Raw genomic sequence first — 20,998 nt, forward strand, 5'->3', positions numbered from 1 at the left:
AATAAGTGGCTTGTGTAGTGATAAACTCGGATTTAGATACGTAATCGTTTGTACCTGTCGATTCATAATTCGATCTAGATGTGTATGTAGTTGGTGTTACGGTACTTTCAGGTCCATAAGTATAATCATTGGCTTTTGTCGTTTCGCCACTGAATTGAGAATGATAAGTGGTTGGTAAGGTGGTAAACCCAGATACAGACACGTAATCGTTTGTACCTGTCGAAGCATAATTCGATTTGGATGTGTATGTAGTTGTTGATGCGGTACTTTCAGATGCATCTGGATTATCATTGGTACTTGTCGTTACTCCTCTGAATCGAGAATGATAAGTGGTTGGTAGAGTGGTAAACTTAGATGCAGGTATGTAATCGTTAGTTCCTGTCGTTTCATTTCTCGATCTGGTTGTATATGCGGTTGATGTTATGACTTTGAATGTTGCAGATGTGTAGCCATTTGAACTGGTCGTTTCGTCATTTAATATAGTACTACGTGTGGTTGATGTTGTGGTATTTCCGGAATCTGATGTGTCACCTTTAGTACTTGCCGTTTGGCCGTTGTCTCCGTTTGCGTTTGTTCTTATTGCGCCCTCATATCCGGTTGTCGTAGAAATTTGCGTCAATGAAGATTGTGTTAATTTATCTTTAGAATATTCAGATGTGGTCGCTTTAATTATAGTCCTGACTGTGTCTTTATCTGCAGATGTAGAATCTATATCTGATGATGCAATGTATCTAGGTGTGGTATATGATGAGATGTAGTCGGCATTTGTTGTTTCATTAAATCCTAAAGTAAAGACCAAAAAAAGTTTAAAAAAACACTTTTAGTTTGTTAATTCAACAATTTAACTCAATATCCGGAATTTATACAGATTTGCAACACTGAAAACGTATAAAATAGTAGTGCACTTAATATTATTTAGTAGAATACGGCGATATTACATTGGAGGATAACGCAGTTGAATAAAAACATTGAAGGAGGCTCGAAACAAAATATATCCTGTATTGTGGGCAATGTAAGATAACCTTTTAGGATTTTTTCTTTTTGCATTCGTGAGAGCAATTTTAGTGTGACAGTGGCTAGTTTCGTTTTGTGACCCGTTTTCTTGTTTTTCCAATACTTATTTCATTTCAGTACATTGACATTTATACATGTACAGCATGTTTATTAATATATGGATACAATACTCCTAAAATTTCGATATAACATATTTGAACATACATTTTTGTCCATATATTTCAACATACATTATTGTCCATATTTTTTAACAAAGTCAATTTTTTTTTTTACATAATATCAATCCCTGAAATGGTTTTACAAACAATAAGGAAGGAAAATGCTTGATGAATGATGAAATTATGGAGTGTCCTTAAAGAAAAAAGGAAAAGAGCGATACATATTTGAAGAAAAAACAAGAATTATTTTCATGTATGGGTTTAGTAAAGAAGAAGGTTTTAAGAGGGGAAAGGAATTAAAAGACTGCTCTACTCAATCAAATATTCTCTGTTGGTCTACATCACCATGAAATTCAGTACATTTTGAATGGTATGTCCTTCAAACAAGCAATAACATATTCGATCAAGATAAAGCTTAAATGAATTAAAAGTTGGAGGTGTTTTACTATATTTACTTCTAAAAATGAAATATTTTGCAAAAATAAGAAGAATATACTTAATGACTCTTTTCTTATTTTTCCTAGTATTTCAATCCCCCCCCCCCCCCCCCCCCCCCCCCCCCCCACTACGAGATACAGTTTGAAACCTAGTGGGGTGTCTAATAGATATTTCATACTAAGATAACTTCCTATATCGCTCCAGAATATTTGGATCAGCTGACATTCCCAGAACATGTGGGTGTGTGTTTCTGAAGACATGGAACAAAGATCGCATGGATTTGATGGGGGATAGTTGGCACTTAAATAGAAAAGCATTGTTGGGTACTATTTTCATCAGATATTTATATTGGAACGCTCTAAGCTTCGTATTGTACACATTATATAGTTTGTAAAGATTTTCTATATAATTTTTTATATAATAATGTGTTTCCATTGTTATCTAACATATAACTATTGTACCATAATATTTGTGATGAAATACAATTTATTTCTTCTTTTAAATTATAATTAACCTTGCACCGTGCTTTTGATATTTCTTTATGGGAAGTATCTACTTGAGATCAGGAACATGTTTTTGATCACAAGTGGATTTGAAAATTTCTTGCTATTTTATCTGGTTTGGACTCCCACAAGAAATCAAACATACAGTTTTTTTTTATTTTCTTGATAATATTCAGAGACGGGTTTGGCAGAACCGTCAATGGATACATTAATTTTGGAAATGCAAACGTTTTCAGTGCTGTTATCTTTCAGATTAATGAAAGGTTCCATTTACTCCATGTAAAAAGTGTATGCTCAAATTCTGTTATTTTTGGCTCTGAATTTGTTGTTGATCATTTGCAAAAGTTTGACTTAGAGTCGATGTATGTTCCGAAGACCATTTGAAGGTTTTCCTTTCGCAGAAAATTATATTTCTATGTTTTAATGATCCTATTCTTGGAGTTGTATATTTAGATACACTTAGTTCTAGACCGGAAAGTTTACCAAATTCCTCTTATGTTTCGATAAGTGCTTTAAATGATTTCCTGCCACCATCTAGAAAGAAATTGGCATCATCCGCATACAAAGTTTGTTTTACCTCCACATTTGAAATCTTTATTCCTTTAATGTTCTCATTTTTCATAACAGCTGCGGAAAGAATTTCAATGCATATGATAAGAAAATAAGGGACAACCTTGACGAATTCTTTTTTGTACATTAAAAAAATACCCAGACATATGTCCATCATTTGAAATGGAGCTTTTTACATCATTATAGAACAATTTGACCCATTTCAAAATTAATTATGCAAAATTAAAATGTTTTAAACATTTAAACATGTACGAGTGGTCTATACTATCAAATACTTTTTTGAAAGTCTGTAAAGAAGATAATACCTTCATCACCTATTTTGTTTACTTATTCAATAACATCAAGCAATATTCTGTCATTTTTCTAATGTAACGCCTTTTTATGAATCCAGTTTGGTTATTATTAATTATTTTGGTTAAACTTTCTTGATCCTATTAGCTGTAGCCTTTGTTGCGATTTTGTAATCAACGTTTAGAAGTGAAATTGGCCTCTAAATATTAATATTTTACAAATCTTTCCAATTTTGGTAAGAGAGTTTTCTGAATATAGAGGTAGATGTATTTTAAAGGAATTTCTATTCAGTTGGTTTTTTATGGTGTCTGTAGAACTAAGGATTTCGGCTTGGTATTTGTTGTGTAAAATAAATAAGTGCCTAAATCAGTTTCCCATGCATCTTAGAGTCTAACGTCTTACCTTAGGTATCGAAAATGGATCAAATGGAAACGATCAAATTTGTGAAAAAATAAAATAAACGGTTATTTCTCACCGCCATTTTTTACGTCTGGTCTCATGTTATATACAATATACATACGTTTAAAGTCAGCCATTTGTAGATAACACAGGACAGGCCTAACTAGGCAAAACATCAAGGAAAACGTTTCTCGAACATACATATATTGATACAGAATGAATACACACATTTTGGAGGGCGTTTCCTGTATTAATAACAACTTAGCGAGTTGTACATTAATTACAGATGTAATTCTAATATTCAATATACTTAATTAATACCGTTTAATAATGACCATTCAAAATTAAAACGAATCACTGTACCAAAATCTGTGAAAATATTCCCTAAAACAATGATTAATGCATTTAAAACATTAAAACCTAAGGGTACAGTCCCCCTTTGGTCAAAAAATGATAACGATTAAATACATAAATCCATTTAGTTGCCTATTTAGTTTTGTAGCTATATGTTGTATGATTGATTTTATGTGTATAGAGAATTACAAACGTATACAATTATACACATTCATATATATCAAAAGGTAAAATAAATCTTTGGAAATTTTTAGCAAATAAAATTCAAAGCGTAATACACCGTCTTAAGAACGATTGAATACTGTACTAACCTTGAACAACAATAGTCACATTGTTGCTTTTTTTCTCATAGTTTGCTAGGCATGACACTATTGTTCCATTTAAAGATCTCGAAACCTTTTCAATCCTGAATAAATTCGTATTTAAGCCAGAACATGAAAAAGAAGTGTTATAATATTCAAAATTTTCAAGAGCTTCAGAAAGGCCAAATGTTTCACACGATGTTAATACAATCACATCCTTTCCATTAATATTCCATTTAAAGAAATGGATAGTATCATTTCCTTGGTAAGTACATGTCAGAGTGAGTTGCTCGTTCTCCACAACGATAGGTTTTGAAGCAACAAGTTTCACTGGCGCTGTGTCTGTTCCTGAAACTTAACATAAGCCCTCCTTATATAAAATATGTTCATTATACATGTGACATTAAGTTCATAGGCCCGTAATTTATTTTTATTTATCAAATAAATAACCTTCTAGATTCTCTTTTTTCTTTTAAAATATATTGGTTGAATCTTAAAATACTAAACCTGTATTTTGAAAACAAATAATTAAATTTAATTGATTGTACATTATTTACATATTTCAAATCTTATTTCCTCTTGAAAACGAAATACATCAACAAATTAAACATTATATGACTATGAAAACTTGACGTACATGTAGTTAAAAAAATTACCATATAGTAAACCGAGAGAAATAAATATCACCAGTTGTTCCATAATTTTCATCAAAGCTCTTAAGTTTACATTATTAAAGTGTCAACTTTACACTGAATGTAAATGCAGGCAAAACTGAAGTTTTCAGAAGGGTGGTCTGTTTTAGGTACTTGACAACAGTAGGAAATATGCATATTTTTCCGGTTTCGAGTTAAACTTGAGCATTTTTATCAAGTGTAAGGTCACATGTCAAAAGATATGTAATTTTGGTACCGCACCAGTACTTAAGGAGGTAGTATACCTTGTTACCAGGGTAATTTCAATTAAGTTGAACCGTAGCGAGTTATTGCATTTTGTGTAATTTAATGTTTTAGCTGCTATAAACGAACTTGAGTTTATATCTGTTCTTACAAGTACAATTTCAGTACATGACCCTTCAAAAATATATTATATTGAAAGAAGGAAAATGCGGATATTGAACACTTCTCAGTGTAATACGGGTTCACTGTTATCTGTAGAAAACTGCATAGTTGATTATTTTACTAATATGCGCGTTAGCTTTCTAGTATAAGTTTAAAAATGTGTATGTCGCGGGGCTCCTGTTTCCATTGTAACGCATTTTCTCTCAACTTCAAAACAGTGCCATTCTGTTAAAGACCAACATGAAATATTAGGATAATATTATTAGCAAAATACTAAAAACTTTACATAGTACCCTATTTTTCTTAAAAAAACGTTTAAAGTAATCATGGCAACAGAGATGTTTAAAATATCTTATATGTTGCTTTTTAGGCCATGCCAAATTGATTACTTGGTCAACGGATTCCCCGCTCCATTTTTTTCCAAAATCAAAAACAAATTATTTTTTTTTTGAAAATCAGCTTCCGCTCGCTTCAGTTTTTGCAGATCGATTTCAAAATTTCAGAGCGGGAATTTTTCACTGTTTAAGGGCCTTATTGCCACTGTGAAGCGACAGTAATTCATAAAATTTAATACTTTTAATCATAATTGTCCATTAACACACCAGAAGAACATGCCTGAGGCTCTGTGTTGTCCCAGTTTGCAAAACTGACAGCCGAAATGGCAGTCAATTTGTGTAAATAAATCCTTCTAAGATCATTAGAAAGAGTTTCCGCAAAACATTTTTTTCTCAAGATGAACATCAATATCTCATTATTTATAACAGTGTCATTTATTAATGGCTTACTTTTTTATTTTTCAAGTAGAGTTGAAATACAAGAATATTATATAACTTTTTATAGATCCTTTTTTAAGATTTGTTTAATGGGTACCATCAGATATATTTATCAAAAAGAAACTGAAAATGATAATGCATTTTTTGTTAAGACTTGCATCATCAAAAATAAGTCTTTCCTTATCTGCCAAAGTTAAATGTGAAATCAAAGAACAACAGAAAGTGCAAAATTTGTCATTGAATTTACAAGTGAATTTGGCCATCAGTGGATGATGGATTTCCTAGCATCTGGTGAAATTGCATTGAGAGTTGGCAGACACTATGATATATAGGTCATGAGTACATAATGTACTGGTGAGGTGATTGAAGAATTTTCCATGATTTCTGTTATACACTACATGAGAGTAACAGCTTTATTCTTATGTAGTGACATAGAATCTAAGGCAAAACCCTATATGTGGGCAGGGTACTGGCTTGCTTAAGATACACACTTAGCAAACACATTAGTTCTATACTCTAGAAATATGGTCAAATTGCTAGATTTTCTTGTGTCCCTCCAGTTTGTAATGTCTAAATGTTTGTAATGTATTTTGGGAACAGTTTGTAATTTAACCTTCAACATTCAAAGATCTTTGGTTCCTTTACGTATTTTCAAGCCATTCTGATATGTTTTTGCAGTGCTTGTTGACTTTTGTGACAAGGTTTTTATTTTTGTTTTCTTCAAATCGCTCCTCGCCCGCTCCAAAAAAAGGTGAAATCCAAAAATAAATATTTTTATTTTTATTTCGCTCGCCCGCTCCTAAATTTTTTTTGGAAAATATCCGATGACCAAGAAATTAATTTGGTGTGGTCTTATCGTAATTTCTTAGAAAAATATCAAGTAAAATTATCTTTCTCGTTTAATTTATTTTCAAAACCTTTTATTTCTAAAGTAAGTATTTGCTTTCATTTTAAACAAATTTCAAAGCTTAAAATAGTTACAGTAATACCCCTCGTCTGTCATGTTATGGAAAAATCATTGTCCTTGGAATTATTATTCGCATGGATAGTGTTGAAATACAGATTAAAAGCTGAATCTATGTTCCTTAAATAGACCAGTTTCAACGCCTTTGAATTTTACAATTAGATATATAGATTACGTGATTCGTTTCCATTTTCCAATTTGATTTAAGAAGTGACTATTTTCTACTGAAATTTAAATAAATTTAGAGCTTAGATTTCGTTTATAAGTACCAAATTATAAATGGAAACGGAAAAATCGGTATTACAAATCAAACTGCTAAATTATTAACTGAAAATGACCGCAATAACTAACCTTTCACCCAACTTTAATCCCAAAAGTATTAGTTACCATCATCCAATTTCTTACATTCCGCATAACATTACTATATACATGTAATTACACAAAAGCCGCAACATGTTGATTATTGTTTAAGACTCGTAAATATATTACGGCAAATAATGGCTCTTTAAAATTCTTCAAATAAAAAAAAAATGCTCAAAATCACGTACTTTCAAGATAAAAGCTATTACTTGTGCGTGGTAAATGACAAGTAACGTCATTACACCAATAAGGTCATTTTAAGGCAACAATGTTTTGTATCGTTTCTGCGGTAATCTATTCATAACTTCAGCATTGTTAAACCTTTAAACATCAGACCAGAGACAAGTGAATGTATTTTTCAGGAGAATATAGTTTGTCGTAAACGTTGCCGCAAATCGTTACGTTAGCTTCCGGTTGGACATGCGCACATACAAATATAAAGGTATTCTACCTCCTTAATTAGATAAGATAGCGCTATGCATTTTAATGTCAACGTTCGAGTTATCTTTCCGAGAATAGATACAGATACGATAAGTTTTATTTACGCAGTTGTGGCTTAAGACTCTGTGTGTGATCTGAATATAAGAGGCCGCCCCCTTAAAGACTTAGTGCAATTTCTATCAAGTGACTAAATAAAACTTTAAAACACACGCCCGTTATTAGTCACGAACCGGCCTTAGATTTTAAAACCCATGACACATAAAGTAGGATTGTTACTTAACGTGAAACAGAATTAACTTTCTTAAAGTGCTATATATTTAATAATTATATAAACTCTTCCTATAAACGTCTTATATAATGTGGACATTAATCTAAAAATGTCAATTATATAAGGCTGAACACAACTAAATCCAGCTGTTCTTTATTTCATATAAAACCCACTTACGTTACAATGGGTTTTAGACATTTTCTAGCATATCAGATTTTCAGAGACTTATATTCCCATAAAGAACTATATCGGTACTACAGACAAAGAAAAAATGTGTTAACTTTTTATTTAAAAAAAAAAACTACAGTTTGTTAAATACAACCCGCTGAATTTCCTCCTTTTCGCGTCTTTCAATGTCTCTTTTCGAGACCAGCCATTTTTGCCTAGCATGCGATAGGACCATGCCGATTGCGATAGAATGCTACACATACATACTGAAACGTAGTAGTGTAAAAAAAACACGATGCTATTGAGAAAGGGAATGAGGAAAGAAAAAAGGATTAGCACTTCTTATATTAGGACTACTTGTGATCGACATACGAAGGCTTACATTTGATTTGGTGTTGATCAGCCTGTAACCACCGCTTTAAAATATTTTGCATAGGTCCATGGATTAAGGTATCCGATCCACAAATAGGTAAAATTTCGATGCCTGGTGATCCCATGTTTTTCTTGTTGTTTTTTTTTTTTGGGGGGGGGGGGGGGGGGGGGTATCATTTGAAAAAAGAATTTGTCTGCTGAACAAGAATTAGTAAATGAGATGACCATAAATGTATGCAAAAATCATTACAGTCATGGTTTTTTTTTTTGTTTTTTTTTTTAACCGTGAAATGTTAAATATTACACTGTAATAATTGGATTTTTGTTAAAGTTTCACTGAAGACTATAAAGTAGAAAAAATCTATAACCTATTTTGTCACGTAAATTATATTTTCTTTTTCAGTAGACAATACACTTTCAAATGATACCAAAGTTATTTGAGCGTGATAAGAGATTAAGAGTGATATGTTACATAAAGGTTATTATACAGGGCTGGTACACCATCCCTATTGTATAACCTTTATATTGCATATGTTCAGAGACGAGACGAGATTTAAATAATTTAATGTTGCATAGCGTCATTGAATGTTCATGCATTATTTGTTATAAATTCATGCATTCAAGGTTGTAGTTTCTTCTGTCAGCTTATTCAACCTTTAACGATCGCAGAAGAAACTAGCGAAATTATGTTCATTTATCATGCTTTATTTTGTATTCTAATACGATCCGATTCATTTTCCTATTAAACAAAGAAGGCAGAAAACAGTGAATTATTATACAACAAATCACTGTTCTGACGTCACAATTATTACGTCATGGCGTCAAACGGCATAGCGGCGCGCTGGAAAAGAAACCGATCGAAAACGGGCAAATATTTAATGAATGTCGTCAAGGATGTACTTAAAGATCCTTGGTAACGTGTTAGAATCGAAATAATATATCTCATTTAGTGATTTGCTCTTGAATAAATCATTGTTTGCCGTTCAGATGCGTATTTTTATATCACTCGGGCTGCGCCCTCGTGATATAATTCCTTCGCATCTGAACTCCAAACAATGATTTATTCAACGACAAATCACTGGATGAGATATATTATTTCTTAAATATAAATGTTGGTTTGTATATACTTGACATCAGTGGAGGTATGAAATCTGGATGTTTTGCGCAGCCGGAAGTGTGCCTGATATCGCCGAAAGTGTGCCCGATATCTATATCAGGCACACCAGCTCACATGAACACTCATATCGGCTTCATGCTTCTAATATATGATTACATTTAGTGCAAATTTGTTACTACATGTATATTTAGTAACAAATGCATGCGCAGTAAGCGCAAATATTGTCACTTAGTTTTGTTTCTTTCTATGTCTGTTTTCTGTACAAAAATGACAAATATCTACATAGATAGTAAATGAAAGTATTTATTCTAAACACAATAATAAATTTTCGACAGTTTAACAGAAAGCGGATTTATTTGCATAATACCACATAAAAGTTAAAACCACCGCTAACTGTTTTCTTTCTAAATTCTGTTAGTATGTTTGACGGTTATTCATTATGATGTGTAATATTTTCTTAGGACTAACAAAAGAATACTTCTATTGTATTTTTAACAGTGATAAACAATGATATTCGCAATATTTGTCTCATCTTAAGTGTAAGTTGAGATGCTGGTACTGGTTTAAAATCTGCAACATTATCAAGAAGCTAAAATATGTATAAGGTAGCAACCAAATTTGATTGATTGATTGATTGATTTATTGTACTTTAAGTTAGTGTTATTGATAACACTAACACATTTAATATTTCATGCACTGCCGGAAGATAAATGCATTATGTTTGATAGACAAAATAGTGGTATTAGTAAGCGGAGATACAAAACACTTTTTTAAGAATATGAACTGGTGTATGCGATATTATGTATTCCACTTTAATCCTTTTACCTTTGATGGCTTTATCTCTTTTACTGTGCAAGTGGTGAAGTTGTTACTGCTTTCAATACTGCAAAATCAAATATATTATGAAAATGTAGCATCTAAAGTGGATTTTTTCCTTCGTTGTTCTTTTTACTTCGTGTTATTGACATTATTTAAAGATTTTGTTTTCAACCGGAATATATATTTTATTTGGTTGAAAAATACATGAAACTGTAGTAAAAAGCTTTAAGAATTTAGATCTCGCATAACCTTTTTTATTTTCCTGTTCATCGTTATCAGTTATTTCAGTTAGGAATACTGATCATAAATTTTATATTATGGTTTTCCTCCTTTTTATCCTTTACCTGAGTGATCAGAATTTTATATTATGTTTTTCCCTCTTTTATTCCTGTACCTGAGACAACATAATAAACAAGAGGGCTACTATGGCCCTATGTTCCTCCCCTGACAATGATTATTTGATCTTGAATAAACATATGACATATTTGTTACAATAATTTGCATATTTAGTATATTTTTAACCAAATATGCACAGACAGTGATTGACTCCTTTTTCATTTTATCACTGCTATAATTATAGTTAACTTGTTGTAAATAATAGAATTTGAGTCATTTATGGCTAATTTGGGTTAATTTTGGTGATAGCTGGATCCCAGCATCACACATTATGATATATACAACAGTTAAAGGGAACCAACTATTTGTTAAAGCAGTTACCCGTTGTAAAATACTATAAACGAATTTGTACTATTCAAAAACAATACAATACAAACAATCAAAAACAATATTGAAGCTTCTTCGTAGTTTTCTTAAAACTAAAAAATTTTCAGAAGTTATCCCCCTTTGAAAACTTGTAATTCTGACGGCACAGGAACGTACCACTTCTCTGACTCTGAAAAAGCTAATTGTCTAAATGAATACTTTGCATCGATATCACACCTTGACGACATTGATGAAGTGCCATAGCATATGCCCGATTTTACAGATGCTAGTTTATCTACTATAGAAATACAAGAATCAGAAATTCAGGACATAATTAAAATCTTAGATATTAATAAAGCGGTCGGTGAAGACCTAATTAGTCATAAAGTATTAAAAAATATTTGCAAAACAATTTCCAAACCTCTTTGTACATTATTCAATAGGTCTTTGTCAGAATGTGTTTTTCCTGAAATTTGGAAATCAGCAATTGTAATGCCACTTTTTAAGAAAGGAGATAATAAACTGACTTCTAATTATCGTCCTATTTCACTTTTAAGTTGTTTAGGAAAACTTATGGAAAGAATTCTACACAAACATATGTATAACCATTTGGTAGCTAATCAACTTATTTACTCTAAACAGTCCGGCTTTTTGAAAGGACATTCTACAGTTTATGAATTATTAGATAGGTACCATCAAATTGTTCAATCTCTAGATACCAAAACTTATACTTGTATTTTATTTTGTGACATCTCTAAAGCCTTTGATAGAGTTTGACACAAAGGTCTTCTTTATAAACTACAACTAAATGGTATCAAAGGAAATTTGTTAAAATGGACAAAGAGTTATTTTGAAAACAGAAACAAGAAAGGTTTGTTGGCTCTTCTTTATCTGAACCTCTCAGCGTCAATGCCGGGGTGCCCCAAGGCTCAGTCCTTGTGCCCCTTTTCTTTCTAGTATATGTTAATGACATCATTGAGAATTTGTTATGTATTGCGGATGACATTTCTTTAGCATGTACTACATCTTCTTTGACTGATCTTGAAGGAATTGTTAACCATGATCTTGCCATGATAAATGCTTGGTCTAAAAATTGGCTTGTAGATTTTAATCCGAATAAAACAGAAGCAATGTTTTTTACTTTACAACAAAATATCAACAAACCATATTTGACATTTGATAACGTACCTGTTGAACGACATAAACACTTTGGTTTAACACTAAGTTCAAATGGAAAATGGCATGACCACATTGACCAAATAACTACATCAGCTTCAAAATTGTTAGGCATGATGAGAAAATTAAAGTACACTCTTAATAGACAGACTCTTTATCAAATATATATATCTTTCTTAAGACCTGTTTTAGAATATGCTTCTGTAGTGTGGGACGGCTGTACTCAGTACGAAAAAGAAACACTAGAAAAAATTCAACATGAAGCAGCCCGTATTGTAACTGGACTTACCCGGTCTGTCTCAATTCAAAATTTATATCAGGAAATTAACTGGCTCTCACTATCTGACAGACGATTATATCAAAAACTTTTAATCACATTTAGAATTCGTAACGGTGATGCGCCCGAGTATTTGACTAATATTTTTCCAAACATTGTCAACAATGCTACACATTACAACTTAAGAAACGCTGAAAATTATAAAATCCTCAGTCGAAGAAAAATATTTTCTAATTCCTTTGTGCCTTCTGCTTTTGATATATGGAACAATTTGAGTCCTGAAATAAGAGCAACAAACACCTTATCAAGTTTTAAAAGATTGTTAAAAACAACCGTTTTTCCAACTACAGAAACTCCAAAATGGTATCTTGTAGGAGAAAGAAAATTTTCTATAATTCATGCAAGGCTTAGAAACGCGTGCAGTAATTTGAATTTTCATTTATTTTGCAACCATCTGTCTCAGGACTCAATCTGTTCTTGTGGAGAAGATATTGAAGACGTTAAACATTTTCTTTTCACTTGTACGAAATATACAAATCAAAGGATCAAACTTTTCAACGATCTAAGGCAATTTCATCCTTTAAATACCAAACTTCTTTTAGTTGGTAATTCCGAATTGTCATATGAAGACAACTGCAAAATATTCTGCTCAGTCCAGTTACTAACGTTGCGAGAACTTGTTGGTCGACCCTTTTTCCTAATATTAGATGTACAATTGACGTAGTTATCTGTTTATATATGTATATATTGGCATTAAAATATGTTTTAAACTAAAAACAAGTTCTATAAATAGCACCAATCTAAGCTCAATTCTGCTAAAGTATAAATCGGTAGATGGATGACAGTCATTCTGTATCCAGCGATTGATGTAGACACAGCGAGGATTCAACTAATATTTTATTCCAGTATCTTGACAAGAAAGCTATTGAAGCAACGCTGTCGCGGCGGATAAATTATTAAAAAGAAGACGTTTGACGATCATAGACTAAAGAAGAGTTGCAATTCTGTAACTAGGACCAGCGCATAGAAGATAAACTTTTACGGGATAGTCGAATACTATAGACGATAGCAAATATAGGCTGATCATCGGAAAGCTGAGACAGAGACATATGGTTTGTTAATCTACTGAGACAGTAAGAGAGTTCCGGATTACAGACGAAGTTCAACGTTGTTGGCGAAATACAGGCAAGGCATCGGGTTCATACCTATATGGTAGTTTAATGTTTTATGTTATAGCATATAGGTTATAACACACTAAATAGTTGTTGTTCTTTATTCTATATAAAATTGACCTATTTCCAATGGCAGCAGCACACATCAGGACCCATTTTAAATGTCTGTAACCTACATTTTTTTGAAGAGTATTGTCAATGCTAAATCAAAATCAAAAGAAAAGTGGGGGTCATGTCTGATGCAAGAAAAATAATTTCAGTCAAACACACAAACTGCAAAATCAGCTAAAAATGAGACCCCAAATTACACTGGTGGTGTATGATCTAAGTTTCCATGAAACATTTTGTCATGTTGTTATTTCATTATGAAAATGCTACCTACATGTCAAGCATAGATCTGTCATGTGATTTTAGCAAAAAAATTGTAAAGAAAATAAGGAAAATAGCTCTACAGAGCAAAAAAATAATGAGAACTATTTGTATCCGCCATTATGCGATATGCATTATTTAGTGTCTGTATGCCTAAAAGAAAAACCTTTCTCTCTGACACTGTGCCAATTTTACTTGAAATGTACAAGAAACCTAAATGCATGAAAAAAATACAAGGTTTTAGCTTGATATCATCAGTTTCTAAGGTTTTATGGCATTTTCAGTACCGTAGGACAAACCGTCAGATTTTGTCAAAAATAGCTGTCCCGACATAATTTTGAAGCAGTTACCCTAAATGCAGCCTTGTTTTGCCCTGTTTTGACATTTTCTACTCTGATCTGCATAAAAACTACACATTTAAACTGTTAAATATGTTCACTTTTACCTCTGATGGCCAGAAATTAGCAATCAGTAGGCTATAAATAGGTAGTTTTTGAAGAAAATGCACCCAAAACAGTGAAAATGTGATATTTTTGGTTTTATCCTCATTCTCAACAAAACTGCAATGATTTTGTCATTTTCTATCAAATTCTAATCAAAGTAGCCCATTTCCACCATCATCTGGCCAGATTTCAATTTTTACCAATGTCATCTTATAGGTTATAACACACTAAATAGTTGTTGTTCTTTATTCTATATAAAATTGACCTATTTCCAATGGCCGCAGCACACATCAGGACCCATTTTAAATGTCTGTAACCTACATTTTCTTGAAGAGTATTGTCAATGCTAAATAAAAATCAAAATAAAAGTGGGGGTCATGTTTGATGCAAGAAAAATAATTTTAGCAAAAAAACTGAGAACTATTTGTATCCGCCATTATGCGACTACCATTTTTTTTCGCGTCAGTGTCTGTATGCCTATAGGCGCTGAGCGCCCAGGAGTCAGTGCAAACATATTGAGTTGCAGCTACAATTAAGAGGACATAGGCTGAAATCTGTGCGATACGACTCGTATGTTGTTGATTCAAAGACATCGTTTGACAGGAACTCCAACAAAAGGACCAGTCAAGTATAGTATCTCCAGCCTATAGGAGTTTGAGCTGATTATCATTAGTTGAAGGCTTTAGTTTAAAACATTTTTTGTGTGTGATTTGCCTGATCCCTGCAATTATCTAACTCATAATTCAAATTATTTACGATTCATTGGTACACGAATCATTTAGGCGAGGTAGTCAGAGAAAAACTTTATATATGAGATATTTTGTCTCACCAGCTCTACATTTTAACAAGGGACACTCTACATCGTTTGTCAGCTAGTCTTAGACATAGTCACCTTAGCGATTGGACAAATTTCATTGTTCAAGATACTAAAGGCGTAGGCACACATCTGGGTCATATAACTCGTATCCTGACAACATTAAATCATGAATGTTAATATCTGTGTTGGGCATACAGAAACATAAAACAGGTGCTCTCATTTGAACAAATTTGAGTGAGGACCTTACAATGATTCTACATAGTATTACCAAGTTTGATGGATATCCATCAAGGGGTTAATTAGGAGAAAGTATTTCTATTTCTAGCTGCCCCTGAAAAGGGCCAAGTGCACCAAGTTGAATAAAATTGAGAGAGGACTCTATACTGATATTACAAACCAAGTCTGATGAAGATCCATCAGTGGTTCTTGAGAAGATGTTGTTTTAAGATTTTTCTATTTTTAGCTTTTGCGGTCCCTAAAGGGGCCAAGTTCCTATATTTGAACAAATGTGAGAGAGAACCTTACAATGATACTGCAGACCAAGTTTGATGCAAAATCTTCAAGCGGTTGATGAGAAGAACTTTCTATTTCTAACTGTAATGGCCCTTAACAGGGGGCAAGTACAATAATTTGAATATACTTGAGAGAGGACCTTACAATAACGCTACATACCAAGTTTGATAGAGATTCATCCCGGAGAAGTCGTTTAAAAGTGTTTTTTTCTATTTTTAGCTTTAGCTTTAGCGGTCCCAAAGGAGGCAAAGTGCTCCCATTAGAACAAACTTTAGATGGGTCCTTGCCAGAATTCTTCAGACCAAATTTGATGTCTGACCAGTAGTTTCAGAGGAGATGTTTAAGTAAAAATGTTGACAACGGACGACGGACAATCCACCTATACTAATTGCTCACCCTGAACACTGCGTTCAGGAGAGCTAAAAAGGCCGTTCATTATCCAACTCTCAGACTTGTGTGAAAGTTGTAAATTAGGTAGAGAAGAAAGCGAAGGGACAGTGAGCGGGTAAATATTATTAGGTTATTTAACATTGTTCTGTACAATACGGTGATATATTTGGGCGAGTACCCAGCTGAGAAAACCATATTGGACGAGCCGCTAGGCGAGTTCAATATGGTTTTCTCAGCTGGGTATACGTACGAGTCCAAATATATCTCGTATTGTACAGTACAATGTTAAATAACCTTTTTATTCTATATCTATTTTATCTTACTATAATAATAGTTTAAATTAAAAAAGTTTCACTGAATATTGTATTCCTGCCTTTTCTAGTTTTCCCCAGCTTGGTACGAGTGCAAATATATATTATACAGAACAATTTTAGACCTTAAATAACTCTTTTATTCTATATTTATTTCACTTCATACGTAATACATGTGTATACGTAATACATTGAATGTTGTTTCTTCTGCGATCATCATTAAAAAAATATATGGTGCAACCTCCCTACAACAGCCATTTGGCGATTTGGGTGGTAATAATACTTGGCTGAGATATTATGGCCACAAACATTGTCAGCAAGTTTGGTGAAGTTTGGATGAAAACTGTTCGACTTAAAAGAGCGGACAAGGCTAAATTCCCCGTTTTTCGAGTAATTCTAGGACTATAATCAAAGAGTGCCTGGTACAATTTGGCCGGTTATCGAAATTGGCCGAGATGTAATGCCCACAAACATTCTCAGCAAGTTTGGTGAAGAGCCGACGAAAACTGAATTATAGAGCAGACATGTTTTGGATGCTGACCGCCCGCTGCCATTTATAATCTTCTCCATTATGTTTCTTAACCGTTAAACAAATAATGCTGAGGTAGCTATTCAGATAGTCAGGGCTGATACCAATTTCTAGGTTTCGTCCGGAACGGCTTCTTTTAGCGACTTTTCAAATATTCCAACATCTGATGATCCTTTTTACTGTATTTTTAAGTTTTTGATTATTAACGAACGTTTTAATATCTAAATCAGATAGCATTGTTATCCCTTGAATCGTTTTTGTGTGTTGTAAACAAAAAACAACTCAAATTAAATACGCATAATCAAACTCTGTACACAGAGCGCCAACTTCATCCGATTTAAAATTACATTCGGAACATTTTCACGCGTTTCGGGCTTTACCGTATGTTTAACATGGGACTGTTGAACCGTCCAAATACAGAAAATACAGGAATTTTTGTACGCGCGTGCGTCCAAATACAGTAAATACAGGATTTTTGTACGCACGTGCATCCAAATACCGTAATATATTGTATGGTCACGTGTTGCAAATGAACGTTCGCGATTGGATAGATAAAATAGGTATAGAATAAAATATTTTAACAACGGTTAGACAAACAATAACAAACACACCGAAACATTAATATTTCAGACAGAAAAAAAGATTAATCAAGATATTTATGTTCTTTATGAAAAAGTATGTTCTACATCGTGAGTCGTTACGCTATTGATTTTAAAAAGATAGTTCTGCATATTTCTGTGTAAAAAAATCTTATATTTTTATGCCCCCGAAGGGAGGCATATTAGTTTTCAACTGTCCGTCCGTTCGTAAGTTCGTTCGTTCGTCACAACGTTAACTTTTTGCATGAAGGCACTTTACTCGCGGACCACTGCACCCAGGACGTTCAAACTTCACATGCTGATAGTACTTATTGAGTACACGATCCTACTGACTTTGGGGTCACCAGGTCAAAGGTCAAGGTCACAGGGACCAATGTTAACTTTTTGCATGAAGGCACTTTACTTGCGGACCACTGCACCAAGGACCTTCAAACTTCACTTGCTGATAGTACTTTTTGAGTACACGATCCCTACTGACTTTGGGGTCACCAGGGCAAAGGTCAAGGTCACAGGGGCCAATGTTATCTTTTTGCATGAAGGCATTTTACTCGCGGACCACTGCACTCAGGACCTTCAAACTTCACATGCTGATAGTACTTATTGAGTGCACGACCCCTACTGACTTTGGGGTAACCAAATCAAAGGTCAAGGTCTCAGGGGCCAATGTTAACTTTTTGCATGAAGGCACTTTACTCGCGAACCACTGCACCCAGGACCTTCAAACTTCATATGCTAATAGTACTTATTGAGTACACAATTCCTACTCTCTTTGGGATCACCAGGTCAAAGGTTAAGGTCACAGGGGCCAATGTTAACTTTTTGCATGAAGGCACTTTACTGGCGAACCACTATACCCAGGACCTTCAAACTTCACATGCTGATAGTACTTATTGAGTACATGACCCCTACTGTCTTTGGGGTTACCAGGTCAAAGGTCAAGGTCACAGGGGCCAATATTAACTTTTTGCATGAAGGCACTTTACTCGCGAACCACTGCACCCAGGATCTTCAAACTTCACATGCTGATTGTACTTATTGACTACACGACTCCTATAGACTTTGGGGTCACCAGGTCAAAGGTCAAGGTCACCAGGTCAAAGGTCAACGCGCTGCGGGGGCATTTGTCACCATTAGTGACAGCTCTTGTTTTCAAATGCCACGCGGTCTAAAAAGCAGGTATGTTATTTCGTTGTAATTTTTTCAACGTTGTTCTTCAAAGAAAAAACAAACTGCATGTTGGTCTTTTAAGATATGACAACTAGAAATTATCAATACGCACGACGTTAGGAAATATTCATATTTCAATCTAAAAGAAACTGTAAATTGGGTAATTTTCCCGTAAGCTATATTTAGCGCGCAAGCTATATTTAGAGATTTCCTGTTTACCTGCCTTATTCGCGGTGTTAAAAATTTCGCGAAACATGAATGATCGTTTTTAAGGACATCATGCAGATTCATTTTCACGAATATTCGCTGTCATTATCATATTTTAATGTGAGCTTATATGCATGCTTCCAAAACCGATAAATAACTGTTTAATTGCTCAACATGTAAGCATTGCTTTATTTTTCTAAGAAATCGTTTTTAGATGAGGCGCGGTGCACGTGAAACTTGTGCTGACTGGTAAATAATACATGGATTTTCTAAGATTAAAAATATAAACGGTTAAATTCGTGGAGATTTGAAGCAATTATTAAGAAAGTTCCTTGATCCTATAAAATGGCGAAAATATCAATCCAGGAAAGAGCAAGGACGATTGTTCTAATTTGAGGTGGTGCGAGTTACAATGCTGTAAGTGTTCATTTACTTATGTTTTGCCTGTAATGATTATTTCGTTTTTGGTGGGAATTTTTCTAATCTAAAATCTAACTTAGGCCGTTTTCGGAAATTTGTATATTTTGTACTCTTTCAGGTTGCAAGAATGGTCGTGTACGAATTTACCGAATGAGAAATGAACGATTTAGAGATATCTGTGTAATCAAAAAGAAAGAAACCATTTGGTGGGTTTCCGTGGATATCAATGAACACAAAAACTGTTGCTCTCAGAATTCGCGGTAATTCAAATGCTGACAGGTACATAAATGAGATTTTGCTTCCCGTTTGTATTCCCCATCTACGGAATAATAGGGGCATGCGATTGATGCAGGATGGGGCACCTTGCCACAACGCACGTCGCACAGCGGCTGTTCTAGCTGCAAACAGGGTAAATGTTCTGCCAATGCCATTCTCTCACCAGACCTAAATCAGATTGAGCATATCTTAGATGTAGTTGGTAAGGTTGTCCACATAATCAGAGGTAACTGAAACAGTTTGTCTTGGAGGGGTGGAACCGTGTTTCTCAGGTCATTTGTCGAAATTACGTCTTGTCCATGCGCAGCAGATGCAGAGCGTTCTGATGAAGCAATGGTGGCCACACCAAGTATTAAAGTTAAATTAATCCTAATAGTACGTGATTGAAACACTGGATATTTTTTAATATTTAGTTATGCAAAGTCGAGCTTTAAACAAGCTTTAAAGTTGTTAATGTTAGTACACGTACTAAATTTAGTTAAAGGCACTCGCTACATTTTTTCCGGACGGGTCGATATTTACCACAACACCGTGCCAATTTGGTTGTGTTTCTTTTCTAGGTTACACTCTACCAATTCGATTCCTTCTTTATTTCATATAGGGAATTAAATTTTCAGACACCATTTTCTGTACTTTAGAGCATTTCAAAGGTATGGAAACCATATATAGCCTTTTAGTATAACATGTCTACTTACCAGAAATAAAAAAATATTGACATGTTATGTTGAATATAAGAAAAATAATTTGTTCAGAAAAACAACACCGTCTGAAAATGCTTCCATGAAAATGCTAATCGAACAAGTACGCGTAGGTAGACACTTTAATCAAAAAAATATACTAAAACATGGAAATGCACTGTGACAGTTGCTTAGATCTTTTCTCAATATAATCTGCAATCAAACTAAACCAAAAATGTAACTGTCACATCATATTTCTCTTGTTTCTGTTATATTTTATCAACAGCATGGAACTATTTCTTGGACTACTTCACACTATGTAGTCACTTCCGGTTTGGTATAATCAGTCCATTTAACGATGTAGCTCACTAGAGTTGGAGCGGTTTTCTGCGCATGCCCGGAAGTGATTATCTAATGTCGCGTACGGCAAAAATTCGCAAATTATTGTATGTTCGCATGCATTTTATGTAAAATATGTATAATATACTGACTAAATGTTAGGGTAAGTATCACCATGGTTACAAAATATATACATTTAAAGTACATTTAGTTCAAATTGCTTCAATCCGACATATACTGGAGTC

The 20,998-nt window shown here is 33.6% G+C and overlaps 1 protein-coding gene across 1 annotated transcript in view; it reads right to left on the minus strand.

Annotated features, from left to right (window-relative positions):
- LOC123564046 (CUB and sushi domain-containing protein 1-like) overlaps positions 1-20,998 on the minus strand; it is a 156,655-nt gene that overhangs the window by 23,410 nt on the left and 112,247 nt on the right. The gene's annotated exons all lie outside the window — the stretch shown is intronic.

The sequence above is a fragment of the Mercenaria mercenaria genome, chromosome 2 (genome assembly GCF_021730395.1).
Source record: "Mercenaria mercenaria strain notata chromosome 2, MADL_Memer_1, whole genome shotgun sequence".
NCBI lineage: Eukaryota > Metazoa > Mollusca > Bivalvia > Venerida > Veneridae > Mercenaria > Mercenaria mercenaria.